At 31.7% G+C, this 18,776-nt stretch overlaps 1 protein-coding gene across 1 annotated transcript in view; it reads right to left on the bottom strand.

The window, feature by feature from the left end:
- LOC110996364 (protein CBFA2T3) overlaps nt 1-17,962 on the bottom strand; it is a 45,378-nt gene extending 27,416 nt beyond the window's left edge. The window contains exon 1 of the mRNA XM_022264000.2: nt 17,834-17,962. The gene's annotated coding sequence lies outside the window, so the exon portion shown is untranslated. The remainder of the gene's footprint in view (nt 1-17,833) is intronic.
- Nucleotides 17,963-18,776: the final 814 nt, after the last annotated feature.

Below are 18,776 nucleotides of genomic sequence, written 5' to 3'. Positions count from 1 at the left end.
TCGCGCTATCTGACAGTAGTGTTTATCCTACCAATAAGTAATAAATAGGTTATTTGGAACTTATCCGGACCCTTAATGAGTGAAAATCTTGTTTGTACGAGATTATGTAATTATAAATAAAAATAGTTTGGTCCCTATGGCAGATTACTTTTAGTTGAAGCGTTTTTACGCTGTAAGTAGATTAAGTACCGCATACTTATTCGTTGAGCGATAGCACAAACTCTGGGGTCACCGTTACTATCTACCAGGCGCCAAACTAAAACTACCCGTGCCCTTAAACCCCATGGTATGAATATATTAGTTTAAGAATTGTGTGATCGAGTCTACCGCATTTTTGATAAATAAATAACCTTTAATCCGCAAATTTTGTTCTATTCCTAAAACTATTGAATTTAACCTAAAAGCAAGATTTTAATAAAAACACAAGTCGAATCCTCATGTTTCATCGGACGGCAATTTAAAAAATTAAGCATAAAAATTCACATTAGCGGCAGCTAAACGCTATAATATTATACGATTTCCTAAATGAAAATCCATATAACACGCCAGTCGGTAGCACATGGTGGCACACAGTGAGTTATAGAAACTGGAGGCGGCATATCGGATACATAAAATTGCTAATTTGGCTAAAAATATACGTTTCTTAGCGTTAACAATGTTAATTAACGATAACGATTTTAAATAAATTATTGGTTAGTATTTTTTAATCATAATTTTAATAGTTTTTTTTTAATATGGTAAATGGACAAACCAGCCTAAGGAGAGGCTAGAAACCCAGTCGCTACAGTGCATGGACTCTTATGTTAGTGTGTGCGTTGCCGGCCTTTATTGGAGGAGTAATGCAACAAGAAAGTCAAAATATTTTGATCGTAAATTAGTTTGGAATTAATCATTTACAATCCAAGCCAAGATTATTACGATACCTAAATAAAAACAAAAGTTTAGAACCCTTTTATTCACGGAACAGATATGAAGGTATTAGCAAATATATTTGTTCACGCCTCGCCTCATTGAAGACAAAGTAACAAGCTACGTTAACCCGCTGTCGTAATCAGATCGTGTCACATCCAGAGCAGCTATATCAGAGCAAACATTCATTAAAATTTGCCAAACCCAGCGCCGTCGTCCACACCTGACGCCCGCAGGCGGCATAACGTTACAATTGTTTGTCACCGCTTACATTACTGCCTCACTGCGCTGATTGAAAAACTTTAGCGCGACTTACGCGATGTATGACTAATTTAAGTTAACGCCCGTTTCTTTAGTAAATTGAAAGTTCTTTGCTTTATTCTTGTTTCTAAGATCGAGTGGAATATTTAATTAACTTTTTATGTAGTTTGATTAATTCTATTTCTGGTTTTAAGAATGTAACCCTGAGAAATATACTTTTATTGATTATAATATGAACGCAAAAATAATAAGTATTCATTATATCTCTAGTATATACAGTTACTTATAGTATAAACAGTGTAGTTATTATACAAACAACATATTAATTGCAAGTCAGTTCTACGACTCAGTTGAGGTCGCGTAGCAACGTAGTATTGTCCTACGCCGTAGCGAGTCTTCTGCCAAAGTTTTATATTATATATATATATATATACACATATATACTTATTCATATTCGGTTTACTACAAATATCGTTATTTATTTATTAAAAATGAGTTATACGAAATACTTTTGTAAAGCATTCTTCACAACTCGATACAAATGTAAACAATTTTCTTCACATGTTAACGACCACAGAATTTTTAGAAATGTCGAAATAATCTTAAGGTCACATTTTATTTGGAAAAAAAACTAAAACCAGAATTGAAAATTCAAATAAAACTCATGTGATCCAAAAAAGAAAATTATGTTTTTGTGAAATACCCTCTTTGAAAACACAAAGTACTAACACCATGACGTTTGCTGAAATTCTCACATTATTACATCGTCTACGTATTTTCAATTAAAAATAACGAAACCTCAAAGGCTGAAATGCTTCAAACAATTTTTCCCTTTATCTCGTTTCAGTAAACGTTATATTTCTCTGTGCCTGTCAGCCCCTATGAGGGTCCTATATTTGCATAGCCCCTGGGAAACAGCATCTGGTCTCCTCGAGATGTTATCTTGCCGCAACAGGTGTGTTTTTATATGAAATAGTTTTATGAAAGAATATGTTTATTGTAAGGCTCTTGCCCTGAAAAAATATATATATATATATATGTATATAGTTTTGGGCTGTGAAACGATTTTGAATTATAGGTTGTCTCTGGTTGTTCTGTTCCTAGTATTGTATTATGTGTGTAATTATCTATCTCGTTATAAAAACATAGGGCGTAATCTTAATATAAATCTCCTGTCATGATGTTTGTCCGCGATGGACTCCTAAACTACTGAACCGATTTTAAATTTAATTGGCACACCGTGAGCAGTCTGGTCCAACTTAAGAGATAGGATAGCTTAGATCTTTAATTATAGTCGCAATTTCATTTTATTGCAAATATTTGTTTATTATTTGATACAATTCTAACCTGTGTTAAATGACGCTAAATGACGCTGTGTTAAACGTACCAACGTTTTACAAATCTACCTTTCACATAAGTTCTCTTACTGTTTCCCTTGAATAGTTTACTACTATGTAATATAACAAAAACCTTAGCCACATCAACGCTTGGCCGAGTCTGCTAGTTTGGAATAAAAAATCTTGACTAAGTAATAAATTTTATAGTTATTCATTGTATAGTGGCTTCAAAATGAATCACAAAGTTTGCCTTAAACGAGGTTTCGGCAAAAAAGCGAGAAGTACTTATATTAAAATATTAAATCATATTTAATTAGGAAATTCGCTAATTGTTTTAAATCCTAAGCCGGAACAATCCTGATATACCAATGTTTGTTCTGTCCGTTTGTGTTTGTTGAACGCCCGTACCGCCCGCGACCCACCTGCTACCAGATTTATGTGTTTGTATACATTTTTACTGTAATTACATACATTTGCGCGATTTTTAATTACTCTTAAAATTGGTCTTTAGAATTAGAGAAACGTATGCAAGCATAGTACGAACTATTTCTAAAATAATCATGACATTTTGCACTTCGCACTATTCTTTATTAACTAAACTGGAGGTATTTGCTTCACGACCCTAATGATGCGGTGAAAGCGTACGAAAATGCCATAGAGACCCCTAAGGAAGAATGGGTCCACTGCTTTTCTTAGTGGTTCCATCGAATGCAACGATGTGTACAGAAATTACTTCGAAAATAACGAAAAGTATTGGCAACTTTCTACATAAAGCCATTTTTCATTTTATTAAAATTTTCAGTGTTACCTAGGTATTAAGTGATACCAGCGCCCATGGACACTCAAACTGCCAGAAGAGAAGTCTTTCTTTAGTTTTTCTTTTGATATAGCTTAAGTTCTAATGTAATTGATGTGTATGTGTAAGTGTGTTAAATTTGTGATGTCATATTTCCTTGTATTTTTTAGGCATAAACATTTAAGAATGTAAATGTAATTTATAATAAATAAAAACATAGTTTATACATCTTGAAGTTTTTATAGCCTATAGCCTCCATTATATGCATAAAAATACACCTTATACATAATTAATTTAGCATTTATCTTCGTATATTAGCAAATTTTGAGTGAGTGTACTTATCGATTATGCTTAAAGGCAGTCTATAGTAGCAGCTGGAGCCTCAAATCTTTTCTATATTAATGCGAATAGGACGAATACATAATTTAAGTTTAGAGGATATCGACTTAGTAGTACGAACTTCAATCAACTCAACTTTGGTAGGAATATTCGAGATTGTTATTTATCAGTCTGGTAGAAACCACAGTCAAGAATATATTTTTAAAAATATAACCAAGAATATAATAATGAATAATAGGCCTAGTGGGTTCAGCGTGCGACTCTCATACCTGAGGTCGTAGGTTCGATCTCCGGCTGTGCACCAATGGACTTTCTTTTTATGTGCGCATTTAACATTTACTCGAACGGTGAAATAAAACATCGTGAGGAAACCGACATGTCTTAGACCCAAAAAGTCGACGACGTTTGTCAGGTACTGGAGGCTGATCACCTACTTGCCAATTAGATTTAAATATGATCATGAAACAGATTCAGAACTCTGAGGCTAAGACCTAAAACAGGTTGCTGCGCCACTGATTTATTTATTTTTAATAATAATTATAACAATTGTGTTTCTTTGCAACGAATTGTGTATAAATAAATAAAAACAATTGCTAAAACTTTTAAAAGTTTTAGCAATTGTTTTTATTTATTTATGATAGGATTGTTTACAAATTTTATTAGATATTATTGGAATAAATATTATAGGATTACGAACGTCAAATTGTTTTTGACGCGTCCAACTTAATGTACCAGAAATATTATTTATATCATAAAATACATTTCTTCTATAAAGGTTTAAATGTCAGATTATCCCGAATATTCTTAATATATGGTCCTATAAGTGCGGCGACAGTTGGCTGCCCCAAAGCCAATACTGAAACAGTCCTGTCTATTATAAAACAGGGCGGCAGATGGCACCGATTTTTTATATTATTAAATCTAAGATAAGGAGTATTGTTTTCTACGTATACAATGATACCAGTTTAGAATTTTATAAAAACTATGGTCTACCAAGAACCTAGTTGGGTCCTTGAAAAGTTCATGAAAAATATGTTATAGTAACCAAATTCAGAAATCGGTATTCTTAATATTAGATAGTTTATTTGATTATTATGAGTTTTTGCCCCGCACTACAACTATGCGAAAAGAGCGGCCCACTGGAGTATTTCCAAACCAATTCGACTTAGGAAATCCTTCATGAAAAAAGAGTACTAAGTATTAAAAGGCCGGCAACGCGCTGCTATTGCATAAAATAAATATTTGAATAACTGTAAAATTTTGCATATAAGTTTTAAATGTGGCTTACATAGAACCATTTAATAACATTTCGCGCCTTGACAAATCTATAATTCATTTATATATACAAAGTATGACAAGCGCCAGAATCTCACATCCAACCACTATGACCTAAGTTACAATACATAGTAAACAACCGAAACAGAAATAAGATAATATGAAACCAATGGCACTACTACGTTTAAGGTCGGTTAATTTCGGTGTCAGATCGCAGTCGTTTGTTCTTTTAATAGGCAAGTAGACGTTCATGAGATACACGACTTCTTGCCTTCTAAGACATGCCGGTTTCATCACGATGTTTTTCTTCGCCATACGAGTGTGTGTTAAATTTGCACATAGAAAGTCAGTTGTTAAACAGCCGGGCTCAAAGCTACGACCTCAGGAAAACTGAAGCCACTAAACGAACAATGCCAAAAACAAGATATAAAAGGTACAAATAACCGTAAGGGCCATCCAAATTCAATAGACCCTGAGATTTCAGATCCCATCTTCCCATTTATCGAATTTCTTTAAATTTATTACCTAATATATACAAAAGGGTTATAATGATGGGCCAACAGTAAATTGTAACACATGTATACGCTTTTTCAGAGCCAGTCTATTTATATAATAATTTTTAACAAACAAAACACGACATTGTAATAAATTTTAATTAATAAATAATCATAAAAAACCTTGATAAAATCGAAATGTTAAATAGGCATGGCCACTAACATTGCCAGAAGGCTCGCAAGTGCGTTATCGACCTTTTAAAAATTGGTACGCTCTATTGTTGGTATGTTACAGTTAACTTGTTAAAATTCGTAATTCAAAAGCCTTTAAAATCATTGCGGTTACAGAATATAAAAGTAGAGAGATTATTTGTTCGGTATTTGGTTCTAGACGATAAATATTTTAAGCATTATATTTGCAATCCATGTATACCCTTTAAGAATGCATACACAACATACAAACAGCTGAAGTGGAGGTGGACAGGGCATATGATGAGAGAAAAGCAAGAAAAATGGACAAAACTTATCACAGAATGGTACCCTTTGGACGGAAAGAGACATAGAGGAAGTCAGGCTAAGAGATGGGAGGATGACGTTCAGAAAATAGTGGGTTCAACATGGACTCGCACTGCAAAAATGAGGAAAGACTGGAGAGCTTTAGAGGAGGCCTTTGTCGGGAGACAAGTTGTAACTGAACTACCGTTTGCCTATTATCAATAGATATTAGAACCGTTAGTATATTAGTTAAACTTGGTTCATAGTCAAAATGTGTTTTTTTTAGATAGTAGTCATAAGTAAATTATTTTAGGCACACGAAATTATTCTATGTAAAACTTGTTACAACAATAAAGGCTTTATTATTATTATTATTATTATTATATACCCTACCATTTCATATACATGCTTCTAACCAAAACCGAATTCAAATTATCCAAAGTAAAGAAATCAAACGAATCAATTCGCTTTCATATAAGTGTTGTTGACAGGATTGCCTCAGGGCCTGGAATGTATCAGGGTTACCTCATGTCTGTTTATTTTATTCCTTGCTAATATGAACTAATTAAAAATTTATAAAATGAGGTCTACTTCCCGATAGACATTTCGGAAATATGATAATTATTTGTTTAAGTCTCTTTCAGCGTGGTGATTACGAAATATTCAACTGCTATCTTTTGTCAAATATTGTCTTTTTGGATAGATTCACTTCGAGGAATATAATTTATTTTAAAGTAACTGGCGTTTAGAAATCGTAAGAACAATTAAAACGTTAATGTAAAATTTATTGTATATATAATGATATTTGGTTAATGCTTATACTAAAAAATCTTTATAGAATCTTGTATGTCTGCAAATTAAAAATAAATAAATCAGGAGCGCTTACAACCATTTTAGGTCTGGGCTTCAGATTTCTATGTTGCCTGTTTCATGAGAATTTGTCTCATAGGCCTCTTGTGGCAACGCAAGCCGATTTCCCCACGATGTTATGCTTCATGTCAGCAGATTAATTCTGTTAATATTACGCTTAAATCTAAATAATGTATTATTTATTAGTGAATTGATATTTTATAATGTGTTTATGTTTTACATACTTTTTCATTCAACTCATAACAATTCAATTTGTATTAGGCAATCCAAACAAATATTTTATTCGGAAAAAATATTTACAGGAAGCAGTGATTGTGCACCATATTTAAGCAGTTTATTTACCGATTCTGTGGTTGACAGCCGCGTAAGAGTCGCCCCCTCAAAAGGATTACAGTTATTAAAAAACGTCTGTGAGAAAACGTAACCAACTTATCGTAGAAGCTATATTTTGAGTTTTCCATTTCAGTCTAAATAGATATTAACAGGTCGCTTACTTCTTATATATAAAATTCTCGTGTCGCGGTGTTTGTGGTTACACTCCTCCGAAACGGCTTTCTCGATTCTCATGAAATTTTGTGTTTATATTGGGTAGGTCTGAGAATCGGACAACATCTATTTTTCATCCCCCTAAATGTTAAGGGTAATCCACCCCTAATTTTTTTTTTCAATTTTAGATTTAAGTTTAAAAAAAAAAATTTATCATACAGCATTAGTAAATACATATAACCCTGAACTTTCAACCTTTTACAATCAATCCCTATTTTTTATTTCATTATTACAAATGTTGTGAACTCTGAGGTGTTTATACACAGAAAAATTCACAGAACAGCCTAAAAAGAATAAATTCCGGAAAACCGAACAGTGTCTGGGATAGCAAAGCAAAATGTTCCATGTTTGTATGTACTAAATAGGTAGGCTCAGTAATATCTCATCAAGGAGAAACGAAGTTCGCGGGTTAGCTACCGCTAGTTATAAAAATGTCTTTCGTTTTAATGTTGCAAACAAACGACATTTGTCGTTTAAGAGTGAGTGATATACGCCAATATTTTGACGTTAAGCCATAAACACACAACCCTTACTACCATTTAGGTTCTAAAAGCCCTAAGCTAATATTTTAGTTAATATCAAAAGCTAGAAATATTTGTAGCGAACCCGTATACATATTTCTAAAAACACACCTGCCGGTTCCCACGGCAAATTATCATCTGGCATTTAATCAAAGTTTGTGAGAGCGTGTGTTTGACAGGCCCATTATACCACGCATAGATCGAAAACAACGATTTTGCTTTTTAATTATAAATTAAGGAGTTTTAATTTGTGTGCAATTTAATATTTAAAAATGTGTACAGCATTTAATTACATAGTTTTAAAACATACACCTGCATTTTAACATTTAAAGATATATTAAATTGTAAAGAAACTTTTAAAAAGTCAAGTTAAATATTTACTTTTTTTTAAGTTTTAGTATGATATGATAGCTTGCTATCGCCGAAACCCAATAATGTATCCGCAATCTCAAATAGATAACTATCCGAAATTGTGGATTGTTAGACCGTGACCGTCGATCGATCTCCTATCTGCATCCCAATAACCAAACCCTACGAATACAATCCATTTTTGGCGAAATTAAAAAAAATTAAGATAGGATATTGTCACAGTTGTCATTTTCATACAAAGGTCTATCCACAGACACCGATCTGACCAACCATGGATAGTTTCTATCGAAAGATGGCTATTACAATCAGTCGATTGATTATTATTGTCACACTTTTTACAACATTTGGATAAAAATGTCTATCTCAGATGGTAAGAAATGGATTGAGATAGGTTATTGAGTTTACCGTTACTCTGTTTTTCTATTGGTTAGGCCTTACTTGAGTATTAACGAGTATGATTTATATTTTTAATGATGATGATGGATGTTTTTTACCACGTACCCATGTACATGTTACCATAACCATCTTGTTTGTTTTTCTATTAATTGTACAAAGAAAACTAATTCAACTTGACTCAATGCAGTCCTATCAATATCTCCACAATCAGTTACACCTGTATTCATTAGCGTGATTGGTTTTACTCAGTTTGCGGCTGTTGCGTATGACAGATCGATTATACTTGGGCGCGGAGTCAAAAACAATCCACAAATAAGTAATACTTTAATAAATCTAGCTGTTTTCTTGTTAAGGGAATTTGTTATATATCTAGTGTTATAAGGTACAAATGTTTAGTACTGTTTGTTATTAGTTTAAGCTATACATTGGATTTTGTTATGCTAATAAAAATATACATCGTGTATATATAAATATGGTATACGTTTATTTTCCTCTCTGTTCGTTGAATTTATTTTTATTTTATTTTGTATTGATTTTATTTTATAATCTTTAGTTTAAATAAATGTGTATTGTGCTGTAGTTCTTCAGGCACCAAGTTGCCATCTCAATCATGTTTCTTTTAATCATTGAATACTGTCATATCTTATATGTATTACATAAATAATTTTATTTTGATAAATTGTAGAATGTGCTAAATAGTGTTATTTGATTTTATTCTCAGGATTAGGGCTTACATCTAAATGACTAACAAATGAAAAATTTTAAAGCGAATATTTTTGAACACTAGTTTTCTGCTTTGGTCACAGAAATGTGTCCATGAGACACATCAAGTGGGTGCCGATGGGCATTATCTCGAGGCCCGCAGTCGGTGCATTAATTACGTTCAACAATTCGGTACACAATTTATCTGCTGCGGGCAAACGCTTGCCCGCATACGGGAACATTGTACTGAACGCAGACTCATTAAATCTTGAATTAAATTATATTTTACCTTTATTGAATTTTGAAGAATGTGATCGCGTTGCTTTTTTTTAACCCATCTCTTCCTTATTTGAAGTCATACTAGTGTTAAAACGCATTTTAAATTTGTTTCGTTGTCATAATTAGGTAACATTTTTTAATCATTACTGTTTGTTAGGAGCGGAGTGTTTTGTCATACAATGTTTTTTAAAAAAAACTACTTTAATTATTGTAACGTATAGAATGGTACAATACAGACATTTGATTATATTTATAAGAACTTGCTTAAAAATTAAACACTGTACTAGATTCACTATAACATCTGTAACTAATTTGAAAAAAAAAACAGAAATTTAAATAAATAGGTTTTAAAATAGTTGTATAACAAAAAAATTAATTATAATTTTAATAGAAAAAAAAACATATGTGCAATTCACACATGGTAGAAGTGAAACCTTCAAAAACATTTTTTTTATTATTAATCATATATAAATTAATCATTTTCCATTATCTAAATGTGTGTGTTCTTTTAAAACAGTATATTTTAATGATAAATTTTAATTTATAAGTTTAATGTAAATTTTTAATTTGGGAAAAACTAAAACATCGAAAGTTTGAAATTCGATCAAATGAAAAAGCGGCAGTAAAGAGAGGCTGTATAATGCCTGCTATCTCATTTTCTCCCACGTTAAATCATATGATGAATTGATGTTTCTGTCTCTCTTTACCGCTGCATCCGGTTTGAAATCACGACGATTCGAAAGAAGTTTATCTATCTCATTTTCTCCCACGTTAAATCATATGAATTAATGTTTCTGTCTCTTTTTACTGTCACTTTTTCGTTGCATCCGGTTTGAAATCACAACGATTCTAAAGAAGTTTCACTTCAAAAACTGAGTTACACGGAAGTTGAATTAAATATTTGAATAAATTGTTGTTCAATGATAGGAATATTACATACACAGATTTACTGAATACTATTTATGAAAGATGAATAAATTGTCATTGATTTTGCAGTCGTTACGCACCCGCATCGGAGATATAGGCTAGGGTCGGTGTTTGGTACAATTTTATCTCAGTTTGTACACGATTCCCCTATCAGCTGACCAATATGCGATTTCACGATTATTTTCCACTTGCTTCTACTTGCTTAGACCTATTCAAAAGTGTAATGGACTACAACCTTACTTTTACATTTAATATGGGTAGGTTGTTCTTATTTCTTAAGAATCGAACAATTATCTTAAATATTTAATTTACAATTTTAATTTGTTTTTCGATGATTTCGTTGATTTATTTATATTAATTAAAATCGGCAGCGTAACAGGCCCTAATTCGAAAAATATATACGACTGCCAAACAAGTGATAAAAACAGACACAATAAATAAGACATGTCTGTTCTAAGACAAAGCTTGTGTTATTGTTTGTCAAACTGTGCGCACGCGTCGATGTTTGTTCAGCTGCGGGGGCGACGCTATGGCGCTACATATATATTTTATACACCTGGAAATTTTGACAATATCGTATTTAACATAATTGTAATATATACATTTCATAAAAATTCAAACTATCTAGTTTCCTACACTCTGTACAATAGGTCATACAAAATGATAATGAAACTTATATAATATCATGTATAATGCTTGTTAATCTTTAGGCAGATAAAATCAATCAACATTTTTTTTAATTAATAGAGGGCCAAAAAAGCCCAAAAAAGGCAGACAACGTCCATGGACACCCATTTTTAGTGGGTGGATGTTGCCAGCCTTAGAGGATGGAAGTCGTTCTCTCAGGGAAGACCCCCACCGGGAATCCATAGTTCGCTAGTTCAATTATATATTACAATAATCATTACTCATATTAGGAATTACTCGAGGTATCACTAAGAAGAAACCCTATCTCTAGAATCAGTAGTAGCCCTGTTACGCAGCACAGGTGTTCCCACATAAAGGATATCGTTTCTAGAGCTTCCAATCTATGTGAGATTTTTCACACATACTTACGTTTAAATGTTAAATAGCCCATTTTGTAATCATACATTATTGTCGGTGAAATGATGAGCAAAGCGAGATATGAGTGGTACAAATAGCTGGTTGTGTCAAAGATACGAATGCTTAAGTAGTTTGGCCAAGTAGAAAGGATAAATGAGAAGCGGCTTACGAGTAGAAAATACAAGGCAAACGTGAGATCTGGTCGGGTAGTAGGACTACAACATACTCGGACCAAGGACTAACTAGAGAATGGACAGGCCAAAAATAATCGACGAGCATGCATGGTGAACATATTGAAAAGGTATGTCAGGACCAGTGCAAGTGTAGCCGTATTGTACCTCTACCCCTTCCGGAAATATATGCATACATTATAATCAGTTCAAAAATAACTTCTTGGATTTCGAATACTTATTATGTGTTTTATATGAAATATTGTAAGGTATCATTTACATATAACGCCCCTAGAGAGTAATTTTAGGTTTGATACTCAATAGAATGTTTAGTGTTGCTCTCGCTTGTAATATGACGTATCAGATCGCAGCTAAGCCACAAGCCAGGTGCCTATAAAAATTCTAAAGAATACCATTCGCGGTTTTAGCTTCCTCTATTTTATTATGTTAATAGAATTTAATGTTTCCTTCTATTTCTTTTTGGTTGTGATTAATTCTTACATTCGTAACAGTTTTGTTTATGTTTGTATCTGTTTGAAGACCGGGGGGCGTTAATGGTTAACACACATTGAGTAAACTCTGGTAGAGAATTTTCGGGCTGATAGGCATAAAAAACCCTTATTTGCTATAACCGGATGTACAAAAATACGCCTGAGAAATATTTCATATATATGTTATATGAAATATTAATTTTCAAACAAAATGTCAAGATGATGGATCTCTTTCTCTCTCTAGAGGCTGTAGATCTTTAAGCAATAAGAACTGTATTTTAAGAAGAAATTACATGAAATTTTGTGTATTGGATGTAATTTACGGTTACTTTTCCTTACAGAAAATAAAATAATGTACCACTTTGCCTATAATATGCCATTTGTGCATACAATAATTTGTTTTTCCTATTGCTTCTACAGCAATAATGGACAATTCTTCATCGAAATCAAATTATGACGTCACCTCAAAACAGCTCAAAAAAAATCTACATATTTTCATCACATGACAGTGATACCATACCATGCTCTTCAACTTCATGGAAATTAATCAAAACATCCTGATTAGTAAACTGAATGAAAGACGATAATTTTTTGGCTTTAACCTAACCTAACGTGATCACAAACGCCGCTTAGAATAAATAAAACCAACCTTACCTAATGTTATATAATATAGTCTCAGTTCCCAGTGAAAGTCATTTTAATCATGTATGTAATATTATGAGTAAGTTTTTTTAATTTTTTAAAAGGCGTCCAAAGTCATGAGCCTGCATAATATTACTTGGGGTACTTCATACTCGTACAAGAATAAAAGATAGAACAAATTTAAAGCCGTTTTGAGGTGCAGTGATTACACAAATTTACCGAAGAAACTTTTGGGAACGAACTTCAGAAATCAATTTCTCTCTTTAAGAAATTTAATAGAAATCGATAGGTATTTAAAAATAATTTAATTAACCGTATACTGCCCGCATAATCTTACCATATGGGCTTAGACTGCGGGTCGGTGGTTAAAGATACGGGCGAATCTGTGATAGTCCGTGTGATCAACAAGGCAAGGTATAGGTACTAGACTAGCAATGCTCGATGATCATCGATGTTGCTATACCAACATCACTTAACACCAGGTGAGACTTCTGCCCGTTTGCCCCTGTTCTATAAAAAAAATCGAACATCGATGTTAACTCACAGTTTCCCGCACGACTTATGCAACTTACGAAAAAATTATGTCTACTATGAACACATACACATAACAGGCTTTGCGCCCAGGTAGTAGTAGCAGCAGGCGTAGTCTCACTCGCTCTTTCTCTATCATACTTCCTCACTACTCTTTATCAACAAAGAAATTTATAAATTTTATTTACTAATCTGTCGTTGTGTAAAAGAAAAAACTTGGCGATTAAAAAGAGTGGCGGAGAGTTTATTGCCAGTTCTTCTCTTCCGTTCTACGCCCTTGATTTGAGAACTGGCAGTAAATGTAAAACTAAAAGCATTCAATGTATATTTCTTTTTATAACGTTCATAAGTGTCTTATGTCACCTACTAGACCAGTGTCGATAATTTTTGAAACCAAAAAAAATTACAGTAGGATGAAACCCATTAGAAATGCAGGGGAATATGATCAAAATGAAAGGAAAAATAAATTACGGTCGATCCGAGTTCGGGAAGTGGGAGGGGGGTGACTTTTAAGGGGGAAAAATTGTTTATCTTGATTTCCGGCGAAACTACCAGTCCTATGGAAAAAAGTTAAATGGCAAAGTTGTAGGTCATAAAAAGATCTACAACTTTGGTATTTACAATTTTTTCACATAACCTCAAAATTTAGGTGAAAAATTCAAAAAACCAAGTTTTTAGTTTTTTATTTATATATTTTTTAAAAAGTTTTTTTTTTCTACGAAATTTGGTGAAAACTTACCTTATTATGTCCCAAATATACTGTAATTTATTTGATTAAAAATATTTATTTTTTCGTCTCATTTTAACTTAATATCAAAAAAGCAGCCTAATTTTCAATCGAAAATTCTGACGTCAAAATTTCAGCTTTTTTCAAAAAGTTTGGGGGCTTTTTGTTCGTTGAAATATCTACTTTCTGATGGTGTAAAAAAAAAATACATTACTATAGGAAATATTATTAGAAAATGCAAAAAATTGAAAAAACCTCAAATTCGAAAATTTTCTTTTAATTATGTACAATTTTGAGGTATTTATTAAAATTTACACTTTAATTACTCAAAAAACGTAAGATTTCATGCTTCATTGATAAACGAAAAAATTGCAAATTAAAATATACTTCTATAATTAACAAACAAATAAGTTAATAAAGTTAATATTTCATAAGACATCTACAATATTTTGAAAAAGTTGTAGAATCTTCTGTAAATAATATTTGTAGATGCCTATTTATTGCTGTTTTAAGATAATTTATATACCTGAGTGACCTTCGGTGAATTTTAGCCCAGTGTAAGTTATTTCATTGAGAAGTGGGGATGGACCTAGGAGGGTCTGGGCCTTACTACATACCTGCTATTTCGTAGCAGCTGTAAAAACCGTTAGCCAGTATTCGAGATACAGAGTAGTGTACAACATCGTTTTTAAAAATACACCTGCAGGCTGAGTTACTCTAAGTGATTTGTGAGAAATTTACTTTATTCAAAGAAAAATTCAAAATTCACCGAAGGTCACTCAGGTATATAAATTATCTTAAAACAGCAATAAATAGGCATCTACAAATATTATTTACAGAAGATTCTACAACTTTTTCAAAATATTGTAGATGTCTTATTAAATATTAACTTTATTAACTTATTTGTTTGTTAATTATAGAAGTATATTTTAATTTGCAATTTTTTCGTTTATCAATGAAGCATGAAATCTTACGTTTTTTGAGTAATTAAAGTGTAAATTTTAATAAATACCTCAAAATTGTACATAATTAAAAGAAAATTTTCGAATTTGAGGTTTTTTAAATTTTTTGCATTTTCTAATAATATTTCCTATAGTAATGTATATTTTTTTTACACCATCAGAAAGTAGATATTTCAACGAACAAAAAGCCCCCAAACTTTTTGAAAAAAGCTGAAATTTTGACGTCAGAATTTTCGATTGAAAATTAGGCTGCTTTTTTGATATTAAGTTAAAATGAGACGAAAAAATAAATATTTTTAATCAAATAAATTACAGTATATTTGGGACATAATAAGGTAAGTTTTCACCAAATTTCGTAGAAAAAAAAAACTTTTTAAAAAAGATATAAATAAAAAACTAAAAACTTGGTTTTTTGAATTTTTCACCTAAATTTTGAGGTTATGTGAAAAAATTGTAAATACCAAAGTTGTAGATCTTTTTATGACCTACAACTTTGCCATTTAACTTTTTTCCATAGGACTGGTAGTTTCGCCGGAAATCAAGATAAACAATTTTTCCCCCTTAAAAGTCACCCCCCTCCCACTTCCCGAACTCGGATCGACCGTAATTTATTTTTCCTTTCATTTTGATCATATTCCCCTGCATTTCTAATGGGTTTCATCCTACTGTAATTTTTTTTCGTTTTTTACTATTTTTGAAGGCTTCGGCACTGGTCTATACATGAATAAATGATTTTTGAATTTGAATAATAAATGGTAAATGGATATTTATTCTAGTGGTGCATAGTTGGAAATAACATTTTCTGATTTCTGTCTAACTAGAACGATACCTATAGAGATAAATTTAATATATACTGTGAATGGGTCGTAAAATATATTTAAAAGGTAAAATTAAAAGGAATTTAGCCACGAGCTGTGTTTGTCAGAACGAATTTTGATGTGACTGCATGTAACTCAGAACATACTCAACAAATGCATAACATTTAGTAGTTTGTCATTTAAGTCTGACATTTCTGAGATAAATATAACGTAGACAACAAAATATCCTAGTCCTAAGAGCGTGGTTATGTCTACCAATACCGTAGAAGATCTGGAACTATTCGCTCGTTACAATATTTGGAACAAATCTTCATATGAAATTGTATAAAAAAATATAAATATGGCAAAGCGTGGCTTTAATGACGGTCGGGCACAGCTGACGTCGTCAGGTGCCGCCTATATCACATGAAATCTAATAACATTTTTATTTATTCCCGCCAATACTATACCGCCACGTGATATTAAACATCTGACAGATTTATTTTTTTAATTTCTAGCCAAAGGGTGCACTCGAATATGTTTTATGCTTTAGATTGAACTGGTGGACGCGGGTTCGTGAGTTATGTATTTGGGTTGAGATTAAGCGTATTACCTAATTGCTTAATACTATATTTTATATTATTTTCTAATTTTGTTCTATATATATTCCAGTAGCGTGATTTCACTATACATATACTTTACTCACACATACATGGTTAATTGACCGGCTTAAGTGTTCGGATAAAGTATTTCACTTAACTTTTCTTCATCATATTATTGTATGATATGAAGTCGGGAAATATTTTATATAAAATAATTAAGACGTAAGAACTTGCCAATATAGGTTTAACTAACCATTCAGTGGCTTAGTTCTTCCTATTCTATCGAGAGCTTTTTGTTTAAATTAAAATTAGTTTTTAGTAATATTTCTATACTAATATTATAAAGAGGAAAGGTTTGATTTTTTGTTTGTTTGTTTGTATGAATTGAATAGGCTCCGAAACTACTTGGCAGATTTGAAAAATTCTTTCACTGTTGGAAAGCTACATCATTCCTGAGTGACATAGGCTATATTTCATTTTCAAAAAAATAGGCATCCTTACTAAAATTACGATAACATTAACATTTGTTTATTATTTGATACAATTCTAACAGATGGCGCTGAGTTAAAGGTAGTAGTTTGGCAAAACGACGTTTGCCAGGTCAGCTAGTATTTTATAAAATACTTACAGCGAGGTGATACTATCTTCTCCTATATACTTGTGATTTGTGTAGAAGATAAGTGATTCATCCAATTTGTTGGGTAAATATGTTCTTTTAATAACTAATATATTTTAATATTTTTCTGCACTTGTGAAATGCTTATACTGCATCAATTTAATTTAGTTAAAAGATAGGAGAAGACCAGATAAGTAGGTACTATAAATAAATATCGCAATAGATCTTTGAACATAAAAAATTTGAAATCATTTAATTATTATATTTATTTTTTGATTTTGTAAATTTATAGGCATGTTTTTTTAAATAATTTTAAGACCTGGTAACGAGACATTTATAGGCATTGAGTTTATTCTAACGACAATAAAATGTTTAAACATGCTATAAAATAGACTTCGAACCGCCTTAAATTTTTCTATTTACTATATAATGCTATTTCGTATTCGTAAAATAAAGTTATTTATGGAATATAAATAAAAAAAAATGTATAGGAGTTAAGTTCAAGTTCTTATGTACAATTATTATAGTTATTAATTAAAATCAATATTTATTATATAGTTACTAATTAAAATCAAAATTTGCTATTATAATTTTCTTATATACCATTTAAACTGCGTCAAAAATAGAACAAAAATATAATAAATAGAAGGGGAAACAGCTAAGCGTACACCAAGGGTTAATATTTTCGGCTTTAGTAAACGAGCAACACAGGCATTGTGCACTTATTAGACTTACCTTAATTTATATCCAGTAATCACTTTAAATAACACTGATAGGAAACATAAAAACAGTCCACAAACACAGCGTCACGTTTGACGTTTGACTTCAGAAGGAGCGGGAAACACGGCCGCCCGATAAAACAGCTGAAAGCCGACTGTGGTCTCTGTAGTCTGTAAAATCCAGAGAGAGGGCGGGAATTTGCCCGCGGTGAATTTTTTAATGAAAACTCTTTTGAGGGCGTTTGTTTTTTCACTGGAAGCGTGTTCGGAGCGAAAAGCTCTTGCAATCCCTGTTAACTGCAAAGAGTTTATATAAAATGAGACCTTTTTGTTTTTGTTGGAAAGAAAGTTTTTAATTTTGATTTCATTCGGACTTTTACGTTACCTTATTTAACTTTACTCCTACTACATGCTAAGTAGAAAGTTATATTCCGTGAATTTATATTTAAATTTGATGTCACTTAGTACCAAATTTTTACAGAATACATAATAATTCTCATGTCCTACGTTTTGTGTATATAGAGAAAGACTTTTTTGACTTTTCTTTCATTGACTTATTTATATTTTTTTCTTAAAGCTCTATAACCCTTCAATAGGTTACACATGTCAAAAATGATAAATGATGTCTCATCTAATGATTGCATAGTTCCCAGTTTACCTAATGATTAATGTAAAACTTCGATAAATTAAAACCTTAGATTTTATTTGTTTTTTATAAGTTTTTAAACAGAGCAATACGGCTTTTAAAAAAACGTGTTTAGTTATAAAGAACTGGAAACCAGGATCTCCGTGTATCATGTATATTATTTACTATATAATATACTAAGAAGTCAGCATAATGTAAAGTCATGCTCTAGCATTTCTGGCACATTTTAAATAAAACGATATTTAGAATATCCCTGCATAGATTATATTATCAAAATTATACGATATGAAAAGTCTTATAAACGTTAGGTCTA

Source organism: Pieris rapae, chromosome 5, assembly GCF_905147795.1.
Source record: "Pieris rapae chromosome 5, ilPieRapa1.1, whole genome shotgun sequence".
NCBI lineage: Eukaryota > Metazoa > Arthropoda > Insecta > Lepidoptera > Pieridae > Pieris > Pieris rapae.
This window is presented reverse-complemented; position numbering and strand designations above follow the sequence as displayed.